Source organism: Bos grunniens, chromosome 28, assembly GCF_055505025.1.
Source record: "Bos grunniens cultivar Pamir isolate PY7600 chromosome 28, Bosgru_T2T1.0, whole genome shotgun sequence".
NCBI lineage: Eukaryota > Metazoa > Chordata > Mammalia > Artiodactyla > Bovidae > Bos > Bos grunniens.
In genome coordinates, this window is record NC_141192.1 from 44,596,886 (window position 1) to 44,609,710 (window position 12,825).

Below are 12,825 nucleotides of genomic sequence, written 5' to 3' on the forward strand. Positions count from 1 at the left end.
GCAAAAAGATCAAACCAATCAATCCTAAAGGAAATCAACCATGAATACTCATTGGAAGGACTGATGCTGAAGCTGAACTCCAATATTTTGACCACTTAATGTGAAGAGCCAACTCATTGGAAAAGACCCTGACTGAGGCTTGGAAAGATTGAAGGCAAAAGGAGAAGGGGGAGGTGGAGGATGAGATGGTTAGATAGCAACACTAAATCAATGGACACAAATTTGAGCAAGCTCCAGGAGATAGTGGAGGACAGAGGAGCCTGGTGTGCTTTAGTCCATGAAGTCACAAAGAGTCAGGAACAACTTAGCGACTGAACAGCAACAAAAGCAAAGTTGGATGGGGCTGGTCTCACTCCTGAGACTGAGAGTTGGTTCTCTGTCCATATGTATCCTCTTCCACAGCAGAATCCCATTATTGCATCTCAGCATATGTCACTCAGGGTGAAAGCCATTTCCCAGCCCCCTTACAGCCACATGTGGCCACAAAGTCCAGACAATGAGATATAAGCAGAAGTGCTATCTGGGATGCCTGGGAAGTTCTTTCATCAGGGGACAGTGTCTAATGCTCAGTAGCCATTGTATGCCATGAAAGCCAGGCTAGAAAGATGTCTGGGTTGCTGGTGACCTTAGAGCCACCATATTAGCTGGGACTGTATTTCTAGATTCTTCCTGTGAGAGAAACATAAGTTTTCTTTTTATTAAGCCCCTGATATTTTGAATTTGAGATCACACTTAGTTTGATGCAACGTGGCAATTAAGTGGTACCTGGAGTGCCATGGTACAAGAGGTAGAGCCTAAAATGTAAGTGTCATTAATGTAATATCAGATGGCAGATGACAAGAGCTCAAACTCCTTGTTACGCAGTGATCAAACATTTGGTAAAACTGCCACCTATTGTCCCCTAGATGAGAATCTGGGCTGCAATGATGTTTCAACAGTCGACTTGCTCAGGCCAGACTACCTTCCAGGAGGCCCTTTCCTGCAGGCACCCTTGAGGTAGGCCACATGAGAACCTGTTTTGAGACCTGGAGGCCAGGGGTGGGCAGCAGGCTTTGTGTGGTTCCCCTCATGTTCCCCAGCATTACTGACCTGCTGGCTTGCCTCCTTGGTAGGAAGCTGCAGTTGACCTGTCTCTGCCACGTTCTCTGCAGCCTCCTACGGATGTGTGTTCCTGGCTGCACAGGTGTGCAATCCACGCAGGATCCCACTTCTAAGCACCCTGCCTTCAATGAATGGTGTGCTGTCACCTTCTTGACATTCAGAACTTTGGAACAAGTTTGAAACAAGTATTACTGAACCCAGGTTCAGCTGTTTGCCACTCAGAAGCCAATAACCTAAGAGGCGTGTATCAGTAGAAAGGACTTTTAAAGTGTTTTAATCAGAAAGCCAGCAATTTGGGGAGAAGGTGGACTCGTGTTCAGGGGCCAACTCTGAAGATTCTGCTCACCTAGGACAGTTTTTAAAGGGGAAAATGGGGTGAGGTGAATGAATCATCAAGGCAGGAGGTTGGGTTCTGCATTCTTCTCCATTGAGTGCAAACTGGCTGACTCTCTCCTCAGAAATGATCTGCCTGCAGGATTGCTAAAGAAACTGTTGCAGTTAGAGAGCTGGTCATTCTTTAACATTTAATTCTTTATTCTTCCTTCTTTTCATCTAGGAAAAGAATTAAGAAGCTAGACAAGGCATGGTGTGCATTCAGGAGCACATAAGTCAGGGGTTAGGTTAAATTGCCTACTGATCTCATTCTTACAAGTAGGTTCTTTTAAGGTTAGAGGGGACAGAAATGGGCAAATGGGAAAGGGGGGGGGAAAAAAAAAAGGAGTCCCTTTCACAAGAGACTCTGCATTGTCACTTTGCATTGGGTCCAGCAATTTAAGTAGCCAGTCCTGCAAAGTAATTCCACATCTCTGTTCACAAAGTTGTGTGTGTGTGTGTGAGACCGAGAGAGAGAGAGAGAGAGAGAGAGAGAGAGAGAGAGAGAGACAGAGGGGGATGGGGGGGGGGGGGAGTGCAAGCTTGAGCTCAGCACAGTGATTAAGCCCCCAGGCAGAGAAGGAAAGGAGACTACAGAGCTGAGGGAGGGACTGTCTACCCATAGCCCCTGCTTTTGCGTCCTAGCAGAGCTAGAAGCAGCCATTTATAGAAAATGAGGTGATAATCTCCACATAAAGGCAGTGAGACTACTGGCAAGGAGATTAGCCTTCGAGACAAAGCCCATTGTTTAGACGGCCTCAAACAGAGGCATCAAGTTGAGGACAGAGCAAACAGTAAAAGATGAGAATCTTCAGGCTTAAAAATCATGTACAGACAAGATCTTTAGTTGATTCTTTAAATTTTTTATTCTATATTGGAGTATAGTTGATTTACAATGCTGTGTTAGTTTCGGGTGTTACAGCAAAGTGATTTAATTATGCATGTTCATATATCTATTCTTTTCCAGATTCTTTTCCCATAGAGGTTATTAACAGAATATTGAGTAAGTTTCCCTGTGCTATCCAGCAGGTCCTTGTTGATCATCTATTTTGTACATAGTAGTGTATATATGTGGAGAAGGCAATGGCACCCCACTCCAGTACTCCTGCCTGGAAAATCCCATGGACGGAGGAGCCTGGTAGGCTGCAGTCCATGGGGCACTGAGGGCCGGACACGACTGAGCGACTTCACTTTCACTTACTTTTCACTTTCATGCATTGGAGAAGGAAATGGCAACCCACTCCAGTGTTCTTGCCTGGAGAATCCCAGGGACGGGGGAGCCTGGTGGGCTGCCGTCTCTGGGGTCGCACAGAGTCGGACACGACTGAAGTGACTTAGCAGCAGCAGCAGCAGTGTATATATGTTAATCCCAACCTCCTAACTTATCCCTCACCCCTACTTTCCCCTTTGGTAACCGTAAATTTGTTTTCTAAGTTTAGGAGCCTGTTTCTGTTTTGTAAATAAGTTCATTTGTGTCGTTTTTTTAGATTCCAGATATAGGGATATCATCTGATATTTGTCTTTCTCTGTCTGACTTACTTCACTTAGTATGATGATCCTTAGTTGATTATTTACACATAGAACAAGATGAAAGAAGATGAACTTAAAAGCTACCAAGTTTTTCAGAAAAATGTCATTCTAAAAAAATCCCAACCTCACTGGCCTGTAGGTTGAAACCAAAAGCAGAGCATTGGGCCACAGAAGAAAAGAGATGACAAAGAACCCCCAGAGGTCAAAGTGAGGTCCAGAAAGCAGAAGCAGAGCTTCCTGGGAGGCTGAGGCAGGAAACCTGGTACACTGCCCAGCAGGGCTTTGTAACAACAACCAACCTCAGATGCAAAATATCTGCTGGCTTGTGGTGTGTCCCCCACATGCCCCCTTTTCTGAATACACAATTATGTTTTCCTGTTGCTTCTCCACCATTGGAGAAGGTGAGGGACAAGTTAGGAGGTTGGGATTAACATATATACACTACTATGTACAAAATAGATGATCAACAAGGACCTGCTGGATAGCACAGGGAAACTTACTCAATATCCTGTTAATAACCTCTGTGGGAAAAGAATCTGGAAAAGAATAGATATATGAACATGCATAATTAAATCACTTTGCTGTAACACCTGAAACTAACACAGCATTGTAAATCAACTATACGCCAATATAAAATAAAAAATTTAAAGAATCAGCTAAAGATCTTGTCTGTACATGGTTTTTAAGCCTGAAGATTCTGGTTTGACAAAGGCAGACATTTGTCTGTTAGTTTGTGACGACATTTCAAGCTGACAGAACAGACTGCACAGCAATCAGTGTCCCAGGGGAAGGAGCTGGTGGGCATGCAGGGCTGCGTACCTCCCAGAGACCCAAAAGTGAAAGTCGCTCAGTCGTGTCCAACTCTTTGAGACCCCAGGGACTGTAGCCCACCAGGTTCCTCTGTCCATGGGATTCTCCAGGCAAGAATACTGGAGTGGAGTGGGTTGCCATTTTCTTCTCTAGGGGATCTTCCTGATCCCGGGATCAAACCTGGGTATCCCACATTCTGGGCAGATTCTTTACCCTCAGCCACTTCACAAGTAACACGGAGTATTGTTCTGTGTATGGCTAACACTGCACTGTGGCTCACTTGGAGCCTAGCCTATTCCTTCTCCAGCGGATCTTCCCGACCCAGGAATCAAACCAGGGTCTCCTGCACTGCAGGCAGATTCTTTACCAGACCCAGGCACACTGCAAATAAAGAAAGGCCTGTAGGCATGCAGTTAGCCCTCCAACCTCTTCTACCTTCTTAGCAATAAAATCTCAATGTTGGCTTAGCATACCAGACTCACAAAAAAAGATCTCTTTTGTCAGCTTTCTAGTGAGGAAGTGTGGACATATGACTGAAGTTGTGGACAGTGACATGTGAGCAGAAGGGCTGGGGAGAGTATGGTGTCCAATGCTCGAGTAGCCATTGTGCACCATGAGGACAATGCTAGGTTAGAGGAACGGCAAAGAAGGAGTGTGGGGACCTGGGGTCTGTGGAAGCACTTTACTAGGCCTGGGCAGCTGAATTCCTGACTCGTGTGTGAGAGAAATCCTCTTACCTGTCCAAATGCCAGTTAGCTCTTTCATGGTGGCCTAGGCTAATCCCAGCTAATTCAATCCCAGGGGTCCAGAATTCTAGCTGTTTATCAGAATCCAAGCTTTTCTTATCTACTTGAGCACATAGCCAAACTCCATTTCCCACCTCCTTTGCAATTAGAGATGGCCATGTTGTCATGTATGGATGTGAGAGTTGGACTGTGAAGAAAGCTGAGCACCGATGAATTGATGCTTTTGAACTGTGGTGTTGGAGAAGACTCTTGAGAATCCCTTGGACTGCAAGGAGATCCAACCAATCCATTCTGAAGGAGATCAGCCCTGGAATTTCTCTGCAAGGAATGATGCTAAAGCTGAAACTCCAGTACTTTGGCCACCTCATGTGGAGAGTTGACTCATTGGAAAAGGCTCTGATGCTGGGAGGGATTGAGGGCAGGAGGAGAAGGGGACGACAGAGGATGAGATGGCTGGATGGCATCACTGACTCGCTGGACGTGAGTCTGAGTGAACTCCGGGAGTTGGTGATGGACAGGGAGGCCTGGCATGCTGCGATTCATGGAGTCGCAAAGAGTCGGACACAACTGAGTGACTGAACTGAACTGAACTGAACTGAACAAATTCTAATCCGTGGGAATCTGAGTGGCTTTTAGGATATGGCAGTTACTCCTCCCTTTTCTTGATCCTCTTCTTCCAAGTATAGACAGTGATCACATCCTAGATAGTCGTGGAACCACAAACTTAAAGGAGTCAGAATCCCTGAATAACTATAGGAGCAGAACCCCCTAACAACCAAAACCACCACTGGGCTTAACTATTTGAAGGTGAAATAAACTTCCAATGTGCTTGACCTGTTGTGCATTTGGAAACTATTTATTATGGGGGTTCTATATAGACCCACAGGGAGGAAGCTAAGACACTAAGAAGGGTACCCTAGGCCCCAGGTGTGGGAGCTTACATTCTGAGCTCTAGTTTGAGCAGAGAAATTTGGAAGAGGAGCTCTAATTAGGAAACTTGACCCTAAATGCTGTCCTGAAGCCCAGGTTGGGGGAAGTTCCATTCTAATGGACTTGTAGATAAGTTTGCTTCACATGTTGGATTGCAAATGAATAAACAGCCACAAGGACTGTGTTTTGGGGGTTAAGCTAGGACAAACTGTATCTACACACAGGCCCCATCTGAGCACCAAGCATGGCCAATAAACAAATCAAAATGGGAAATATTCCATCACAGCTTTTCAGTTCAGAAACTGAAATGATAAACGAAAGCAGTGTGTAGTGATTAAGTCTCCAGACTAGCTGCTGCTATTCCAATTCTGACCCTGTGGGCTTACCAGCAGATAAGTGGCTGCACCACTTACCTCCCTGAGCTTCAGTTTTCTTAGCTGTAAAATGGGTGTTATTACAGCGCCTTCTGACTGTTGTTGGGTTGGAGGAAGTAACACATATAAAGCACCAGCGTGAATGCTGGTATGTGGTAAGAACACCAAATTTGTTACATGTTAATATCAGCAAAAATGCATCATCTCCACCGCCACTGTTGCTTGTGTCATCCCATTTTGGACAAAGAGACCTACAGACAGCCTTTGAGACCGAACCTTTTGTAAGTAGGGTGGCCTCTGGAACTAGCCTACACATGTTCACCCAAAAATATTCCAGATAAATCTACATGCTATTGTGATTATAAAATGCAAGTCCTTAAATTAAAAAAAAAAAAAAAAAACTGAATTTGTGATCATGTGGCATTACACTATTTCCTCAAGTAATACTCTCATTTATTCAATAATTTGAGAAGGACTCACCAGGTGCCAGTCTCTGGGCTGGGCTCTGGGGACACAACAGAAAACAAGCCAGCAGGGCTCTCACCCTCCCAGCACCGGCATTCCAATGGGAGCTCCAAAAGGCCACTGGCACTTTATGTCAGGTCAGCCACATTCCCAGACCATGTGCTCAGAGAGGCAGGACCCTGGGGTGATAGAAACTCTTTTTCCACCCCTGCAACTCTATCTTCCTATCAGACCCCGAGCAGTCATGCCCACTGGCTCCTAAGACCATCTTTAATATCACTTTCTTTGCCTCAATCTAGATTTGGATCCTTCCTCCAAGGACCCCCCACATCCTAATAGGAGGAGAACTTTCTCCTCAAAATCTGCAGTTCACCCTTGAGAAAGTCAGTTCCTAGGCAGGTTGATAAGAAGTCTAGGGGTTCCCAAGGAGAGAGGGGTCTGGAATTCTCAAGGAGGAAGGAAGGACAAACTTTTTTTATTTCTCCACATTCCTTAGGATTCAGATCACATCAGATCAGTCTCTCAGTCGTGTCCTGACTCTTTGCGACCCCATGAATTGCAGCACGCCAGGCCCTTAGGATTATATAACAATAATGTATCCTGCCCAAGGACAGTCTCTGGATTAAGCCTTCTGTTATCTTAAAATGTAAATTATGGGAGTAGACCTGGTCTTTACAAGGATGTATCCAGCCTGAGGACAGTGTTATCTTAAAATGTACATTATGGGAGTAGGTCTGATGAGGTCTTTACAACCTCCAGACATTCTTTGGATTATATAACTTCATTGTTAACACTAGCAAGCGGGTACTCTTTCTGCCCCCTTCTGATGCCTATGTCAGAAGCTTTCTCTATCTCCTTTATACTTTAATAAAACTTAATTACACAAAAGCTCTGAGCGATCAAGCCTCGTCTCTGGCCCCAGATTGAATTCTTCTCCTATGGGGGCCAAGAATCCCGGTGTCTTCGCTTGATTCAACAACAACCTTTCATTTTGGGGGCTCGTCCGGGATCCTTCAGGACAAGGTAAGGATGCTTGGAGCTTTAGTTCTTTGTTCTCTTAGCGAACACGTTTTCTGCTGTGCTTTACTAACTCTATGGTGTGCTTGTGTGAATGAATGGCATGCCCTGAGTGAAGCAAGTAAGAAGCCCTGCTCTGCGGTTCCACGGTGATCTCATATGGCTTATGGCAGAAACCTGTCGGGGGGTTATACCAACCTGCCAATGCCAAGAGCCACCCAATGTCTCCTTCGGGAACGGACCAGAAATGGGCAAAGCATGTGGAATGAACTCTCCTTTCTCGGTCAAACTTTTCGGTCTCTTTGACCATTTCATAACTCTTTGGGAATTAGAAGTACTAACCTAATCTATTGGATTATAGACTTTCAAGGGACTTGTGATCTATACTGTTATTGTATACTAAGGCTTAGGTCCCAGACTTGGATTGGTAGTCAAGAAAGCGCCTAAGAATCGGAAGTTCAGAAGCTAGATGGAGCTCTAGCTCCAAGAACATCTCTGAGGTTAAAGGTTACTCAGATAGGGACTGCAATGGGTTTTTTTTCTTTGGTAACGCCGGCTCTTAGTGGGTCAGAGGAGGCTGTTATACTGGTGTGGTGATGCTTGGAAAGAACATTTCAGTTTTATGTTTGTGTCGGTCTTATTGTGGTCAGGAAATACTCAGGGTCGTGCACAGGCACTCAGGTGACAAATGTTTTCCCCAGCGGTCTTAGCGTGGGAGGCATTCCGGAAGGTTACTCTGATTGCACCCCGGGTGGCTTCAGAGGCAAGCAAGGTTAAAGGTGAAGAGCTGGACGTCAAGAAGGGATGCTATCAAGTCTACCCCTGGTACATCCCCACCCCATCTCGGTGGTAGAAGCGGGATGGACGCGGACTGCGCCTGCATCGGTAAGGGACAGGCTAAGTCCGACCAGGAAGGAAAAGCTTTTGGTGTAACGTCTGTCTACACCCCCATCTAGAGCAGGGAGGGACGCCTCCGGTAGAAAAATGGCGCTGGTCGCTTTTTTTCTCTCTTACAGATGGGAGCTAACAATTCCAGCCTCACTCCTTTGAACTGTATCCTGGAAAACTGGGATAGATTTGATCCCCAGGGCTTAAAGAAGACACACCTGGTCTTCCTATGTGATACTGCATGGCCACGGTATCCATTGGAGGACGGCGAACGGTGGCCAGTTGGAGGGTCTCTTAAGTATAATACTGTTCTACAATTAGACCGGTTCTGTAAGGAACAAGGGATATGTGTTGCCCTTTTTCTCTCTGCGAAATACGCCCTACTTATGTCCTAAGGGTATAGATTTGGGCGTGAAACCTTCAGCTCCCTCCTGTCCTCTTACTTTGCCCCCCGTACCTGGAAATCCAAACTGAGATTCAAACTGCCCGCAGGGAGGTCCAAACAACTCCTGTCTCAGTACGACCTCAGACTACTCTGGTTTCAGTAGAAACTCAGACCATCGAAGTAAGAGATGAGATGGAGGACAGGAGACAAAGAGAAGAGAAAAAACAGGTTTCTCCAATCTATCCCTGGGATCATATGTGCAGAGCAGCCAGAGAGACTGAGGAACAGCCACACAAGCTGTTGCCTATGAAACACCCACTGGGAGAAATAATCAGTCTGTGAGAGTTAATAAGCCTTTCTCTTATCAAGAAATACAAAGAATCAAGGAGGATCTGGGAGACTAGAGGACCCAGAAAAATATATTAGAGCTTTTAAAGGTATTACTCTGCTTTATGACCTCACTTGGAAGGATGTGATGTATATCTTGGGACAAACGCTAACTCCGAGTCAAAGACTCGAGTTTTGGGGAAAGCGGTTGCTTATGGAGATGAATGGCTTGGTAATGAATCAGTAGGGAAGAGGGAGAACGAGATAGTGGCCCTCCCCACTGGGAATCAGGCGGTCCCAACTATAGAACCAGACTGGGACTACAACACAGCTAAAGGAAGATGGGATCAGAGTCATTTTGTTAGATGTATTCTTGAAGGACTTAGGCAGGCACGTTCTAAGCCTTTAAACTATGGCAAGCTGAGGAGAAGGAAGCTCCTGGTAAATTCCTAGATAGATCGAGAGAAGCCCTTCACAGATTCACTGAGATTGATCCCAAAAGTGAAGAGGGAAAAGTGATCTTAAAGGATAGATTTCTCACTCAGTCAGCTCCAGATACCCGCCATAAGCTATTAAAACGGGTGTATGGACCATATCAGTCTTTAGATACTCTGTTACAACTGGCTCAGACAGTCTATTATGGTAGGGAATATGAGGAAAAGAAAGGAAAAGGTGGAAGCCTTCGCCATGGCTATGAAAAACGTTCTTAAACAGCCTGAGAAAAATGCCCAGAGTGGCCCAGGTGAAAAGGGATGGGCTTGCTATTACTGTGGAAAGGAGGGGCATCTCAAGCGGGATTGCCCTCAGGCATCTAAGCCGCCCCCGGCTCCATGTCCCATCTGCAAAGGACCACACTGGAAGAGAGACTGCCCCCAGAGGCGTAGGTGTCCAGGGTAGGACTCAAGACAATCAGGACTGAAGGTGCCCGGGGGTCCCCACACAAGCTCCCGTCCTAATTACACCTGAAGAACCCCGGGTATTAATAATTGTGGGGGACCAATCCGTCGATTTCCTTTTAGATACTGGGGCAACTTATTCTGTGCTTACTGAAGCCCCTGGCCCTCTTTCTTCCTGATCCGCTTCCATAATGGGACTGTCTGGATGAGCCAAAAGGTGGTATTTCAGTTATTCTTATCTTGCAACTGGGATTCTGTGCTGTTTTCACATGAGTTTCTGATCGTGCCAGAATCCCCCTCACCCCTTTTGGGAAGGGTTATACTGAGCAAGGTCCATGCCTCTGTTTTCATGAATATGGAGCCCTTCCTTTCTCTCCCTTTAGTTGAACAAAATGTAAATCCTAGAGTATGGGCTGATGGAAAATCTGTGGGTTGAGCACAAAATGCTATTCCTGTAGTTGTTAAGCTCAAAGACCCACATGTATTTCCACATAAGAAGCAGTATCCACTGAAACCTGAAGTTAAGGAAGTGTTAAAACCCATCATCAAAAATTTAAAGGAGCAGGGACTATTAATTCCCTGTAACAGTCCTTGCAACACTCCTATTTTGGGTATAAAGAAATCGAATGGTAAATGGAGACTAGTTCAAGATTTACGAATAATAAATGAGGCTGTAGTTCTTTTACACCCCGTGGTGCCTAATCCTTATACTCTATTTTCTGAAATTCCTGAATGGGCCAAATATTTCTCAGTAACTGATTTAAAAGATGCCTTCTATTCAGTGCCTTTGGCGGAAGAAAGTCAATTTCTATTTGCCTTTGAAGACCCTATGCAGCCAGCTTCTCAGTTAACCTGGACAGTTTTGCCCCAGGGGTTTCGTGACAGTCCTCACTTATTTGGACAAAGTTTGTCACGGGATCTACAAAACTTTAATAGCTCTGAAGCGGTGGTGTTACAATATGTAGATGATATTTTGCTCTGTGCTGAGACAGAGGAAGCTTGTTCGCGAGCCTCAGAAGAGTTCTTAAACTTTCTGGCAGGCTGTGGTTACAAGGCATCAAGAGAAAAGGCTTAGCTTTGTCAACAATTGGTTAGATATCTGGGCCTAATCATATCAGAAGGGACTAGGGCCATAGGCCCTGAGAGAATTAAACCTATACTAAAGCATCCCCTACCTATGACTTTGAGACAATTGAGAGGATTTTGGGGAATCACAGGTTACCGTCACATTTGGATTCCGGGTTACAGGGAACTTGCCTGGCCTTTATATAAACTTATAGCTGAAACTCAGCAGGCCCAAACCGACAAACTGGTTTGGTCTCCAGAAACTCAAAAGGCTTTTAAGGTTCTTCAGACTGCTCTCCTGCAAGCTCCAGCTCTGAGCTTGCCCACAGGGTCAGAATTTAATTTGTTTGTCACTGAAAGAAAAAGTGTGGCACTGGGAGTTTTGACACAACCCCGAGGGCCTCACCAGCAACCTATTGCTTATCTAAGTAGAAAATTAGATGTAATTTCACGTGGGGGGCCCCATTGCCTAAGAGTAATTGGGGCAGCGGCTTTATTAGCACCTGAAGCTTTAAAAATAATTAATGGACGAAACCTTACTGTACTGACTTCTCATGATGTGAGTGGAATATTAAATTCTAAGGTTAATATTTGGATGACAGACAGTAGCTTCTTAAGTATCAGTCATTGTTGTTAGAAGGACCAGTAACTAAGCTTAAAGTTTGTGGAAATTTAAATCCGGCCACTTTCCTTCCTGAGAAGGAAAATGAAACACCTGATCACGATTGTTCTCAATTCCTAACTTTAAACTATGCAGCTCAGGAGGATCTAAAGGATACCCCATTAGACAATCCTGACATGGAAATATTTACAGATGGCAGTTCTTTTGTTCGGGATGGAAAGTGTAAAGCAGGTTACGCCGTGGTGACTGCTGAACAGGTTTTGGAAGCAAAATCTCTCCCCCAGGGAACCAGTGCTCAGTTAGCGGAGCTTGTGGCCCTCACCCGAGCTCTAGAGTTAAGCAAAGGGCAGTAGGTAAATATCTACACAGATTCTAAGTATGCTTATTTGACTTTACATGCTCATGCTGCAATATGGAAAGAGAGACAGTTTAAAACAGCAACAGGAGAACCTATTAAGCATTTCAGAGAGATCTAGAGACTTTTAACTGCTATATATTGTCCTAAAGAAGTAGCTGTTATGCACTGCAAAGGGCACAGCAGGGATGGGAGTAAAATAGCCGACAAATGATTGCTCAAACTCCTGCTACTGCTGCAGCTTCCTCCAGCTACTATTTGGGGCCCCTGGATCAGATATCCTCAATATGAGGATTAGGAGAATATGCTGCCTCACCAATTTAGGGACAACGCCCCTTGTCAGCTCGGAAGCAGTTATGGAACAAGAACGAAGCCCCTTTCCCCTAGGCAACATAATTCTCCTAAAAGAAAAGGGGGGAATGAGAGAGTCAGTTCCTAGGCAGGTTGATAAGGAGTCTAGGGGTTCCCAAGGAGAGAGGGGTCTGGAATTCTCAAGGAGGAAGAAAGGACAAACTTTTTTTCTTTCTCCACATTCCTTAGGGTTATATAACAATAATGTATCCTGCCCAAGGACAGTCTCTGGATTAAACCTTCTGTTATCTTAAAATGTAAATTATGGGAGTAGACCTGGTCTTTACAAGGATGTATCCTGCCTGAAGACAGTGTTATCTTAAAATGTAAATTATGGGAGTAGGTCTGATGAGGACTTTACAACCTCCAGACATTCTTTGGATTATATAACTTCATTGTTAACACTAGTACTCTTTCTGCCCCCTTCTGATGCCTATGTCAGAAGCTTTCTCTATCTCCTTTATACTTTAATAAAACTTTATTACACAAAAGCTGTGAGCGATTAAGCCTCATCTCTGGCCCTGGATTGAATTCTTCTCCTATGGGGGCCAAGAATTCCGGTGTCTTCGTGTGATTCAACAACCTTTCACC

General features: G+C 45.0%; 1 long non-coding RNA gene across 1 annotated transcript; it reads left to right on the forward strand.

Annotated features, from left to right (window-relative positions):
* Window positions 1–7,205: 7,205 nt before the first annotated feature.
* LOC147343285 (uncharacterized) lies at window positions 7,206–8,562 on the forward strand. Its single transcript, XR_015156705.1, has 3 exons — window positions 7,206–7,351; window positions 8,047–8,230; window positions 8,362–8,562. It is a non-coding gene; the product is annotated as an uncharacterized LOC147343285 (long non-coding RNA).
* Window positions 8,563–12,825: the final 4,263 nt, after the last annotated feature.